Below are 12,716 nucleotides of genomic sequence, written 5' to 3'. Positions count from 1 at the left end.
TGTGTGCTCGCTTTCTGTAAACAGGCCTTTAGATTTTGTTCTTCTCTTGTCACACTTACTGTGCATTCAAAAACAGAGGTCTAATGTCAGGCTCTGTCTTCTGAGGGAACTTTGTGTTTACTTTTCTTTCTCTATCTTCAATGTGAGAGGATTTATGTAAGAATCCTGCTGGGTATCTAGACAAGAGGAATAGCTGTAGGATGTTATTTATTTCCAGCATACAAAATGTATATGTCTGTAAATAAACTGTGCAAATATTTCAGAATATATTAGAATCAGGATAGCACAAATGAAGCACAATGTTTTGCAACTTTGAGGTGTGGTGGAAACAAATATTTTAATATAATCAAAATTAATCAATACTCTTTGTGATGCCATTTCCACCCATAATTGTTTATGTGCTTTATAGTTTTAACAAGAAAAGATTATGTCTGTGCAAATGTGGTGGTCATTTCAAAATGTATAGGGCCCGATTCACAGAACTAACTGAAGACAAAATCCTAAACTTACTACCATTTTGGTATTCACAGAAGGCACTTACTCATTTTGGTATTCACAGAAGGCACTTACTCATTTCAGTATTCACAGAAGTGAGGAGTCCTAACATTAGGACTCCTAAATGCCTTCTGTGAATACCGAAAGTCTTGAAGTTAGGATTTTTCTCAGTTTAGGAGTCTTAAAGTTTGGAGTCCTAACTTTACTACTCCTAAACTGAGAAAAATCCTAACTTTCAGACTTCCTGTATTCACAGAAGGCATTTAGGAGTCTTAAAGATAGGAGTCCTAACTTTACTACTCCTAAACTGAGAAAAATCCTCACTTTAAGACTTTTGGTATTCACAGAAGGCATTTAGGAGTCCTAAAGTTAGGAGTCCTAACTTTACTAGTCCTAAACTGAGAAAAATCCTAACTTTAATACTTTCGGTATTCACAGAAAGCATTTAGGAGTCCTAAAGTTAGGACTCTTAACTTCTGTGAATACCGAAATGAGTAAGTGCCTTCTGTGAATACCAAAATGGTAGTAAGTTTAGGATTTTGTCTTAAGTTAGTTCTGTGAATCGGGCCCATTGTCTCTAATGGCAGTGTGATACCACACCATGCATACTCCACTCTATGCCAGTCCACTCCACAAAACATTACTTCACAACTCACTTTGACACTCTCTTCTCCACCCTTCTACATTATGTCACTCCACTATATGTCAGTCCACTCTAAACCTCTCCACGTCACTCCACTCTACCCCACTCCACTCTACGACTCACCACTACACTGCATTTCATAATACTCCTCCCTATGACACTCTACTCCACTATACACCACACCACTCCACTCTACTGTACTCCACTCTACGCCCCTCTATGATACTCTATACAATTTCACTATAAGTGGCTCTACTCCACTCTACACCACTCCACTCAATGACATTCCATTCTATATCACTCTACTCTACTCTACTTCCCTCTATGACTCTCTACTCCATTCCACTCTACTCCCCTCTATGCCACTTCACTCAATGACACTCTACTCCACTCTATGCCACTCCACTCTACTCCACTCTATCCCACTCCATGCTGCAGCACTCTACGCTATGGCACTCCACTCCACTCAGTCGTACCCCACTCCACTATACTCAGTCTATCACAATTTAATTCACTCTTTGCTACGCCACTCTACTCACCTCCAATCCACATCACTCCACTCCATGACACTCTACTCCACTCCACACCACTCCACTCTACACCACTCCGTGTCACTATGGGCCCCTCCCCTCTATGGCACAACATTATACAACACTCTACTCCATTCCACTCTATGCCATTCCATTCTACGCCACTCCAAAACACTCTACTCCACACCGCTCTACTCTGCTCTACTTCACTCTACGACATTCTACTCCACTCTATGCCACTCCACGCTACAATACTCCAGTTTATGACACTTTACTCCATTCTACACCACCCCACTCCACTCTACTCTACTCACTTAACTCTAAACCACTCTATGACACTCTACGCCACTCTATGCCACTTCACTCTAGGCCACTCCATTCCACTCCACTCCACTCTATGACACTCTATGGAACGCCACTCTACAACACTCTGCACCACTTTACTCCACTCTATGCCACTCCTCGCTGTGCCACTATGGGCTGCAGCACTCTACTCCTCAGCACTCCACTCAACTCTACTCAACTCTATGACACTTAACTCCTTTCTATGCTACACCACTCTATGACTCACCAAGCTACGTCACTCCACTCAAGAACATTCTGCTTCACTCTACACCACTCTACTCCTCTCTGTAACACTTCACTCTACTACACCATGACACTATACACCCCTCCACTGTACTTCCCTCCACTCTAAGATACAACACTTAACAACATTCCTCTCTACGCCACTCCACCCCACGCCACTCCATGACACTCTACTCCATGCCACTCTTCTGAACTTTACTCCACTCCACCCCTTTACTCTTCCACACTTCACTCTACCACACTGCACACTGCGAGACTCTATCCCAGTTCACTGTTTGACACTCTATGCCACTCAACTCTATGACACTTTACTGCACTCCACACTATGCGACTCCTGTCTATGGAACTCCATTCTTTGGCACTGTACTCCACTCTACTTCATGACACACTACAACACCTTACTCTCCTCTGATCTACGCAACTGTACTCTACGCCACTCTACTCTGTACCACTCCACTCTACACCACTGTAGGCCACTCAACTATATGCCACTTCAGTCTATGACACTTCCCACCACTCCACACTATGACACTCCACCCTACGACATTCTGTGCATTCCAAGCCACTCCTCTCTTTGACTCTCTATGACACTTTATTATTATTTATTATATGCAACTTAATGCTAAGCCAGACTCTCTATTCCACTTCACTCTATGCCACTCCACTGCACATCACTCCACTCCACTCTATGGCATTCTACTCCACTCCACTCCACTCTAATCCACATCACACCACTCTACTCCACTGTACTCTACTCCACTCCAATCTACAACACTCCCCTCTATGCCACTCCACTCTATTGCACTATACTCCACTCTACTCCATGACACAATGACAATCTACTCTACTGCTAACTATGCCACTCCACTCTACAACCCTCCACTCTACGACACTCCAATCCACTCCATGATACTCTACCGCATGCCACTCTTCTTTAATCCACTCTAGCCATTCTACTGTACTCCACTCTACTCTACATTACACCACTCCTCTCTGTGCCACTCCACTCTATACCACTCTACCCCACTCTTTGCCACACCACTCTACACCAATCCACATTACACCACTCTATTCTGCTCTACAACGCTCCACTCTATCCCACTCCAATCTATGATTCTCTACTCCGCTCTATGCCACTCCTCTATATGCCACACTGCTCCATTCTTTGCCACCCTATGCCAATCCACTCTATGACACACCAATGTATGCCACTTCACTCTACGCCACTCTGCTCCACTCTATGCCACTCAACTCTACATCACTCTACAACACTGCACTCTACTGTTTGCCACTCCACTCTATGACACTCCACAATACTTTACTTTAAGGCTGTAGGACAGTTGCATTAGTATTCATCAGTATTGTTCATAGTGAGATCTATGGCTAGATGTAGGTAATCTGAATTTACCGATTCTTAAATACCGAATTTTACCGATTCGGTATTCAAAAATCGGTAAATGAGATGTAGGGGAAAATTCGGTATTTTTTACCGAATTGGTAAAATTCGGTATCGGACTTTGGGAAAATACCGAATCGGTAATTACCGATTCGGTATTTACCGAATCGGTATTTCCCATTCATCCCTATGGGCCAAAAGGCCCAAAGGAATGCTTTGGAAATACCAATTCGGTAAATACCGAATCGGACAGCAAGCAAAAGTGAAACTGAACACAACAGCCAATCAGGTGCAACCACCCTCCCCCTTCCTACAAGGAAGTGGCTACACAGGCAGCTGCAACTAATTAGAAGGTTCTGGAGAGGCAGTTGGAGCAGAGAGACTGGGAGCAGCAGTAGACAGAGTTTGTGCTCTTTTAAAATTTAAACATGGCAAGCAGCAAGGACACAGAGCAGACAGAAAGAAAAAGAAAGCTCAAATTCAGCAGCATGGAGCTCCAGGTCTTTGTGGAGGAGGTGGTAAAGGTGCACCACAGACTGTTTGGAAGGCATTCCCTTACTGTGCCTGAATCAGCAAAAAGGAAGCTTTGGCTTGAAATCCTAGCGAAAGTCAATGCAGTGGGAGTGACCACCAGAGTCACTGAAGATTTAAAAAAGAGGTTTTATGACCTAAGGAGACTCACAAAACAAAAATAGCTGACCACCACAAACAGGCCTCGCAAACAGGTGGAGGAAAGAACACAGCACCCCCCCTCACCGACCTGGAGGAGATGGTAGCCACAACCTTGGAGCCTGAAAGCGTCCATGGACTGGGAGAAGTGGACAGCTCGGCGAAAGCTGCAACTAGAAAAGGTGCATGCACAGCAATCCCCCTCACACCCTCATCCATCCCTCACCCCTTGCAGCTAAGTTACCCCAGTCCCAGTGTGTCTGTGCAAAACAGTAGCAATGCATCATCGTACATGTAGTCAGTTAATGAAAGAGCATGTCACACAGCACTGTAACCACCAAGTTAGGCAAATGAATGCAGACATAATGAAGGGCAGGCAGCATGTAATAAGTGCAATTTCATAAGTTTAATTGTAGTGGCTGTGAGACATTTGCACCAAGCTGATATGTGCTCATATGTCCACAGGTCACACATCCAGAAGGCAGTCTCAGGAGGCAGAAGGCACGGCACCCGAGAGGGATGACAGTCATGAGCCAGGTCCCAGTGCATCACAGGACACAGGTGTTCTGAGTGGGCAGCCACCTTCCCAAGAACCTGACATCAGTGAAGAAATGCAGGCCTCCCCAAGACCTTCACAGTCCCCACTATTGGTTTCGTCACCCGAAATGCCAGCATCCTTTGAAATTGAAACACCTGCTGCACACTCTAGCAGGAGGCATGTCGTTTCCCCACTGATGGAAATGGAGACAGCTGCTGGTGAAATGGTGGGTGAAGAGTCACACAACTTGCCGCAAGCTGACATCTCTGCCACACTGCAGCCCAGCACAGAGCCTGTACCAAGTACCACTAGACGCCGCACAGTTCAAGGAAGGAGTGTAGGTGCACGTGGGGAGGGGTCCAGTGTCTTCCAAGGCCTGGAGGGATCCATGGTCAGGATTCAGAGAATGCAGGGCAAGGGCATCATGTCCTGTCAAAGACAAATGCGCAACCTCAACATCAACATGCAGGAAATTGGTAAGGGCATCAGGGAACTGGTGGAAGTTAACAAGAGCATGGCAATAGGCATACATGACATGACCCAATCCATGCAGCAACTGTGCACAAAACTGGACTCTGAAATAACATCAAAGCGCAGGGAGAAGCAGCGTGCAGAGAGAACTGAGAAATCTATCCACCGCCTGGCAACAGCCACATCCCTGCTATGCAGGCGTAGCATGAATAGTCAGGAAGTCCTGACTCAAAACAGCAATCAGCTGACAAGGGGCATAGCCGGAATGACCGGTGCGCTGGAGGCTCTACTCAATGCTCAAACTGCACAAACTGCTGGTATTGACGTGCCGGCACTGAAGGTAGCACCAGTAGGAGCAGCACAGCAAGCCCCCATGTCGTAGAGACAAGGAGGAGCAGCAGGCGACAGGGTGAGGCTACAGGCCAAACGCCCAGTGAACAGGGTGAGCCACATACACCTGCCAGTGCAAAGCGTGGCCACAAATGAACAGTTAATACTATGGCCTACTGCCATTGGACATTCAATTTATAGATAATAATGTTTTTGTTGCACATTTGTACCATTTAAACCTGCCTAGTGACAATATACAACTACGGTGGGTGGATTCAACACCTGTCTGTGTGTGTTTGCTCACTGTGAGCATTGCTGTGAAATGCTTACTGTTGCACTTTTGTTCTTTAACATACCTAGAAATATACTAAATAAAACAAATTCTCGTGCTTTCAATATAGGTCTCAGTCTCATCACCTACTCAGAAATAGTTGCGTGTTATTTCCTCACGTCTGTATCTGCCATCACTTGGTGTTGACACTCCAGCAGGTTGTGTTTCAGGCACAGCAATGTCGTCGTCATGATCCTCATAGTCTGACAACTCCACCTCAGTACCCCTCTTCACAGCAAGATTGTGCAGCATAGCACAGGCAGCAATGATCTTACAGCAGGTGATGGGGGTATACTGCCTTGCACCTCCGCTCTTGTGCAAGCATCTGAACCTGCTTTTCCAGATACCAAATGTTCGCTCTACAACATTCCGTGTGCTCTTGTGTGCCCGGTTATATCTCCTTTGGCTGGGTGTTGAGGGGTTGAGGTAGGGGGTGAGTATGAAGGAGCGGAGGGCATATGCACTGTCTCCTAAAAGGAAATGCAAATGCATTACTCACATGCATACATGTACTTCTTACTGCAATAGGTGTTATAGGGGTCGCACACTGTGTCTTACCTAGGAGGTATCCTTCACCAAATTCCCCTGCAGTCAGCCGTGCATAGATGCCACTGTTTTGAAATATATAGGAGTCGTGGGTACTCCCAGGGAATTTTGCCACAAGGTCAGTAATGGTGAACTTTGCATTGCAGATCACCTGCACATTGATGGTGTGGGTGGACTTCCTATTCCTGTATATATATTCGGTGGCAGCAGGGGGACAAATGGGAATGTGCGTGCCATCAATGCAGCCAATTATATTGGGGAAACGTGCCATCTGGTAGAAGTCAGATTTTGTTTGGACCAGTTCATCATGGGTTGCAGGAAAAGATATATAATGCTCCATCCTCTGTAACATGGCGTCAAGGAATTTATGGAAAAACCTTGACAGGCTGCTCTGGGTCACCCCACCTACCGCAGCAACCACACTCTGGTAGCTCCCAGACGCAAGCAGGTGTAGGCTGCACAGCACCTGCACGTGGGGTGGAATAGCGTGTGCCCTTGGGGTAGTATGCTCCAACAGTGGGTGAAGGTCCCTGATGAGTTCCGTGATGGTGTCTGGGACCAACCTGTACCTCTGGAGTATCTCTGCCTCTGTGAGCATGAACAGGGTTATCCTCTGTCTGTAGACCTGCTCCTCTCTCTGCCATTCCCTCTCTCCTTCCTCCTGTAGCCGTAGCCGTCTTGCAATGACATAAAATGCCCCCATTGTGCTAGAAGAATTGCATTTTGGGTCCATTTTTATAGGTTGCACCTGTTTACCACCTGATTCCAATCCATAGTAAATACCGACTCTTAAATACCGAATTTCAAGCAAATTCGGTATTTCAGAGCTTCCCTACATCTCAATATCCATTTTTACCACTTCTTATTTACCGAATCGGTATTTTACCGATTCGGTAACTTTACCGATCCGGTAAATTTACCGATTCGGTAATATTTCCGATTCGGTATTTTACCGATTCGGTAACTTTACCGATTCGGTAAATTTACCAGTTCGGACGATTTTCGGTCTCCTACATCCCTAAAGCTCAATACCGGTCGGTAACGGCCAAAAATACCGATTTTCGGCCGTTACCGACCGGTAAAGGGCTTCCTACATCTGGCCCCTAGACATTTAACAGTTTGTGATCCCGCCGAAGAATCACTAAAAAAGACTTATTAGCACATACTGGGCAGGAACGTCTAAACATATCTTGTACTTGATAATAAAGTACTATATCATAGTATTCTTCAACAATTTTGTACATCATAGTTCCATCTTCAACAATATCCAAACATCATGATTGATATCAAGAAAGTATAATAATTATCAAACCGAAAATAACGGGAATGTATAGGCAGAACCAGAGGAGATACACCTGGTTTTGAGCATTAACTCACAACCCTGATGAAGTCCGCAAAGACCAAACGGGTTGGCTGGGCTGATTGTTTGTTTGCATCCACAAAAGAATAGAAATAAATCAAGATTTTTTTTCATCAAGATCACGCGACTCCTGTGTATCACTATTGTAAATTCGTGTGATTTCTGGTTTGATAATTCTTATACTTTTATTCAACAAACCAGTCATGAGCAAGGAGCCGGCCAAAACTCTACACTAAGTTTATACTATGTTAACAATCAATGGGTGATCCCTTGCAAGTGATACTGAAATAATTTAGTGTGAAATTGGTGAAGCACAATATTTCACCAACTTTGTACTTACCCACCACAGGCCAGGTGTCATAGACAGACAGGTGTGAGAAAGTGTATTATTATTTGGGGCAGTTGTGAGACCTCACCAGGTATTTAATTTCACTATTCCGTATCTTGTCCAGTTAGGTTACTTCAATTTGACCCTTAGAACATTCCTAGGTAGTTGTGGTACAGAGCAATCAGGCTTAACTCACAGGAAATAAGTGTAAAGCATTTATCAGTACCAAAACTATTAATTAGTTGAAAACACAACACAACAAAAATCTTACTCAAATTTTTTAAAATAATATAAATTGCACTGAGCAAATAGATGGTAAAAAATGAAAAATCAGATTACCCGAAGATATGATTTTAGGAGCTATAGCAATTTCTGGCATCAAAAAGCTCAAATATCCAACTGCAGGTACCTGGTCCCCTGAGACTGGGACAAAGTCTAAAGTTAAGACTGACCACGATGGAGCATGGGTTGACTACAAGGATCATATTCATTCTGGTGAAAACTTTACCCTCAAATTAGTCTTTTTTCTGGATCAATTTTCTCATTGGCATGATAAACCAACTAGTTGAAATAGACTGGGGATGTGATAAAGGTGGCTGAAGTTCGGCAGTGGTTCAAAGGTAACCTCTGGTTCTTTTATAAAAAAGTTTGAAAAAAGTTTTCAAATGTCCACATTTGTGATCTTAAGGAGGAGGGAGTAACTTTAACATCATCCAAGAGTCCAGGACCTTTTGGGCACCACATTGTGAGTTAGGAATCAATCTCCCAGTAACCACTGCCGGGTCCAGTGCAAGTCCAATTGGAACTGATCTGCTGGATTCTTCTTTGTTGCACGATTTTTGCAGCTTTTGTGTTCCTGGAGCTAAACAGGAGGATAACCAATGATCTCTTGAAGTCCACTCTTCTGTCCTGGGTTCAAATGAGAGCAAGTCGAGCCATTGGGGTTTCTCTCCACAGGTATACCTGCATCATCAGTCCTTCTTCTGAGTTCCAGTCCTTTGGTTCAGCAGTTGCACTCCTTCTTCTGTTTCCCACAGGTTAAGCAGTGTTCTGCGGAAGACAGCCAGGGATGCCACTTTTATGCCTGCCACAAGCTTGCAGGTGGGGAGACTCCCTGACCAATAGGAGGAAAACATCCAGGGGTACCCGTACCCAGTTTTACATCGCTTCCTGGGGGTTTGGAACTAAACAATCCCACAGTGCCTTTTTCTGGCCAAATCCAAGATTTCTGAATCTTCATTCCCTGATTCGGCACTATGGGCACACCCTGAGGTGTGTCTAGAAAAATGAGGAACTTTCCCTGCAAAACCAGATCTGGGACATGGTTTCCCCAGATTGGCATTGGTACCGCTTTGTCTACTTGACAATGGCAGAGGCAAACCTAGATATGAGTTACATCTGCCTGTGACAGCTGCTGTCTCTTTGAAGCTGGTAGAGTTGGTGATCACATCCATCCAGGCCATGTTGTCAGGAGTAGACCACATCTCCTTTCAGTGAAGACCCTTTTGCTCCTGAGAGCAATTCACCCCTCCCAGCAGGCAACCAGGTTACAGTTGGGGATTATTTCACAAAGGGCTACTACAGGTTTAGGCAGGAAAATACCACCTGTGTATAAGTCTGGAGTATACAAAAAAGTGGTGGATGAAATGCTTGAATTAATCTCAGCTACTGGTAATCACTTAGGCCACATCCCATTCCATTAATATTTTGCACATCATTCCACCTCTGTTTGTACCAAGTCACAGGGATCATTCTCATCCCTGCACCAATGGGACCAGTACAGCCCAAATTTTCAGGCCAGGTCCTAATTGATCAGAAATACAAGCAACCCAGTATTGGTTTTACCCTTATTCAGGCTCATCAGCTAGGAATAGCTTGGTTCCAGCCAGCTGGCAGTTTGGGCTGGACTCTTCCTATTGGAGCAGTGCCAAGACTGATTTTCATATGGCTAGTTCCAAACTGAGGTTGTATGGTGGGCGAGAGACGATGGACTGGAGTGCGGTCCAGAGCATTTGAGAAAGTAGCTGAGATTAATTCAAGCATTCTAAATATTACCATATTGTTCTTGCATCCTTCTAAAAGTGGCATTTGTAAAATAGTAAATAAAAATCCGAATTCACTATGAGTTTGGATTTTAAATTACTATCAATTTGAGTCCTTGAACTGTGGGTTTACCTATTTCCAACTAGAAGTTGTACATTATAATGTGTTATAAAGTAACCCACTACTTTTCTATGGGATGACATGTACAAATTAAATACACATGTCCTTTTTAAATTCCATGCACCCTGCCTTATGACTGACTGACTGACTGAATTATTTTTAAAGCGCTCTTATGCCGAGGTGTCTTGGCGCTGTAGCACGGAAGGGGGTACAGATGATGGTTAGGGCAGGGCAAAAAGCCAAGTTTTTAATGCCCTCCTAAAGCTTGTTTTGTTCTTTTCCGAGCGCAGTGCGATGGGCATGCTGTTCCACAACCTAGATGCTTGGTAGGAAAAGGATTTGCCACCCCATCGGGCTCTCTTTATTCTGGGCAGATGGATTAGATCTTGACTGCCTGATCTTAATGTGCGTGCCGGAACATAGCAAAGGAAGAGGCTAGTAAGATCCTCTGGTGCTTTCCCGTTGAGAGATTTGTGGACCAGACATAGAGCCTTGAATTGAATTCTGCGCCTGACTGGGAGCCAGTGAAGTTCCCGTATGGCTTTGGATGTGGGGTGTCGTTTAGGGAGGTTGAGTAGAACTCTAGCCGCTGTATTTTGGATTGACTGGAGCCTAGCAAGCTGTTTTTCCCCCGCTCCTATATATAGTGCATTGCAGTAATCTTCCCTTGACATTATTAGAGCGCCTACCACTGTTTTCCTAAGAGTGAGAGGAATGTAAGGTAAGATCTTCCGAAGCACCTTAATTGTGTAAAAGCAGGCCAAAGTTACCTGACTTATTTGTGCTGTGCAAGTGAGGTCCTTTTTCGATCATAAAGCCAAGATTTCTGACCTTTTTCGCTGGGACAGGGCAGAAGCCGGCCTCTGGAGGCCACCATAGGTGACCCCAGATTGATGGTTTTTGGCCGAACTCGATCACTTCCGTCTTTTCGGTGTTAAGTTTTAAGGAGTGATCGTTCATCCAATTTTCGACATCCAAGAGACAGTTCTTAAAGCCCGCGGCTGTGGCTTCCATCGTCTGGGAGAGTGACACTACTAATTGTGTGTCGTCGGCATAGGACACAAGATGCAGGCCGTGACATTTTATTAATGCCGCGAGAGGGGTAACATACAGATTGAATAGTGTGGGTGATAAGGCCGACCCCTGGGGCACACCACATGGAAGAGATAACTCTTCCGACTGGAGGCCTCCCCAGTAGATTTGATGTATGCGGGCATCCAGAAAAAATTCAAGAAGAGCTAAGGCAATGCCAGTGATGCCCAGTGTCCTCAGTCTGCTCAGTAGAACCCCATGGTTAACGGTGTCGAAAGCCGCCGTTAGATCCAGTAGGATCAAAGCCGCTCTTCCCCCGTTGTCCATGGTCCTGCGGATGTCTTCTGTTGCTATGATTAAGGCGGATTTGGTGTAATGGCATGCCCTGAATCCGTGTTGCATGGGGTCTAGGAGGTTATCATAGTCGATGTATCTCATAAGCTCCTGATTCATGGCTCTCTCCAGAATCTTAGCTGGTAGGGGGAGGCAGGATATTGGCCGATAGTGCTTGGGTTCCATAGGATCCAGGGCCTCTTTTTTGAGAATGGGCCTTATACATGCTTTCTTCCAACTGCAGGGGAAAAGGCCAGAGCTAATGACCCTGTTGAGCAGCGGGGTCAGGACAGGGCTAATTGTTTCAGGGATCTGGTGAAGTATATAGGGAGGGCATGGATCCAAAGGTGATCCCGATTTGGTCTGAGTGAGCAGAATGGCCACCTGAGTGTCATCTAGAGGTAAAAATTGCAAGAGATTGATTGTGTCAGGTAAAGGGTCTGCTCTGTATGTAGGTGACGATCTGGTGAGTGAGGTATGAAGGTCATCATAGACCGCCTGGACCTTTTGTTGGAAAAATAGTGCTATATTTTCCACAAAATTCTGGTCAGGGACGAAGATAGTGTCCCGGGGGCTCTTAGCTAGAGTCGCCACTGTTTTAAATAGTTACTTGGAGGAATTTGAAGATTTTTGAATTTTTTGTGTATAGAAGGCCGACTTGGCTTGTTCTATCTTTACCTTGTATTCTTTTAGAACTGCGGTGTATTCTTTCCTGTTATGGAGGCTATAGTCAGATCGCCATTTCCTTTCATAGCGCCGACATTTGAGTTTGATTAATTTAGCATCAGGGGTGTACCACTGTGCTGTGGCTAGATGTCTTCTAGGCTTTTTAGTTTCCTCTGGGGCCAGCTCGTCCACTGCTCGGCTGAGCCATGTATTGAAGTGGTTTGCTCCGTTATTTGTGTCACATCTTTCAAGTGAGGGGGGTTCCCTGGATAGAACACTGGTGAGTTGGGCAGTTTG

The sequence above is a fragment of the Lissotriton helveticus genome, chromosome 1_2, assembly GCF_964261635.1.
Source record: "Lissotriton helveticus chromosome 1_2, aLisHel1.1, whole genome shotgun sequence".
Classification (NCBI taxonomy): Eukaryota; Metazoa; Chordata; class Amphibia; order Caudata; family Salamandridae; genus Lissotriton; species Lissotriton helveticus.
This window is presented reverse-complemented; position numbering follows the sequence as displayed.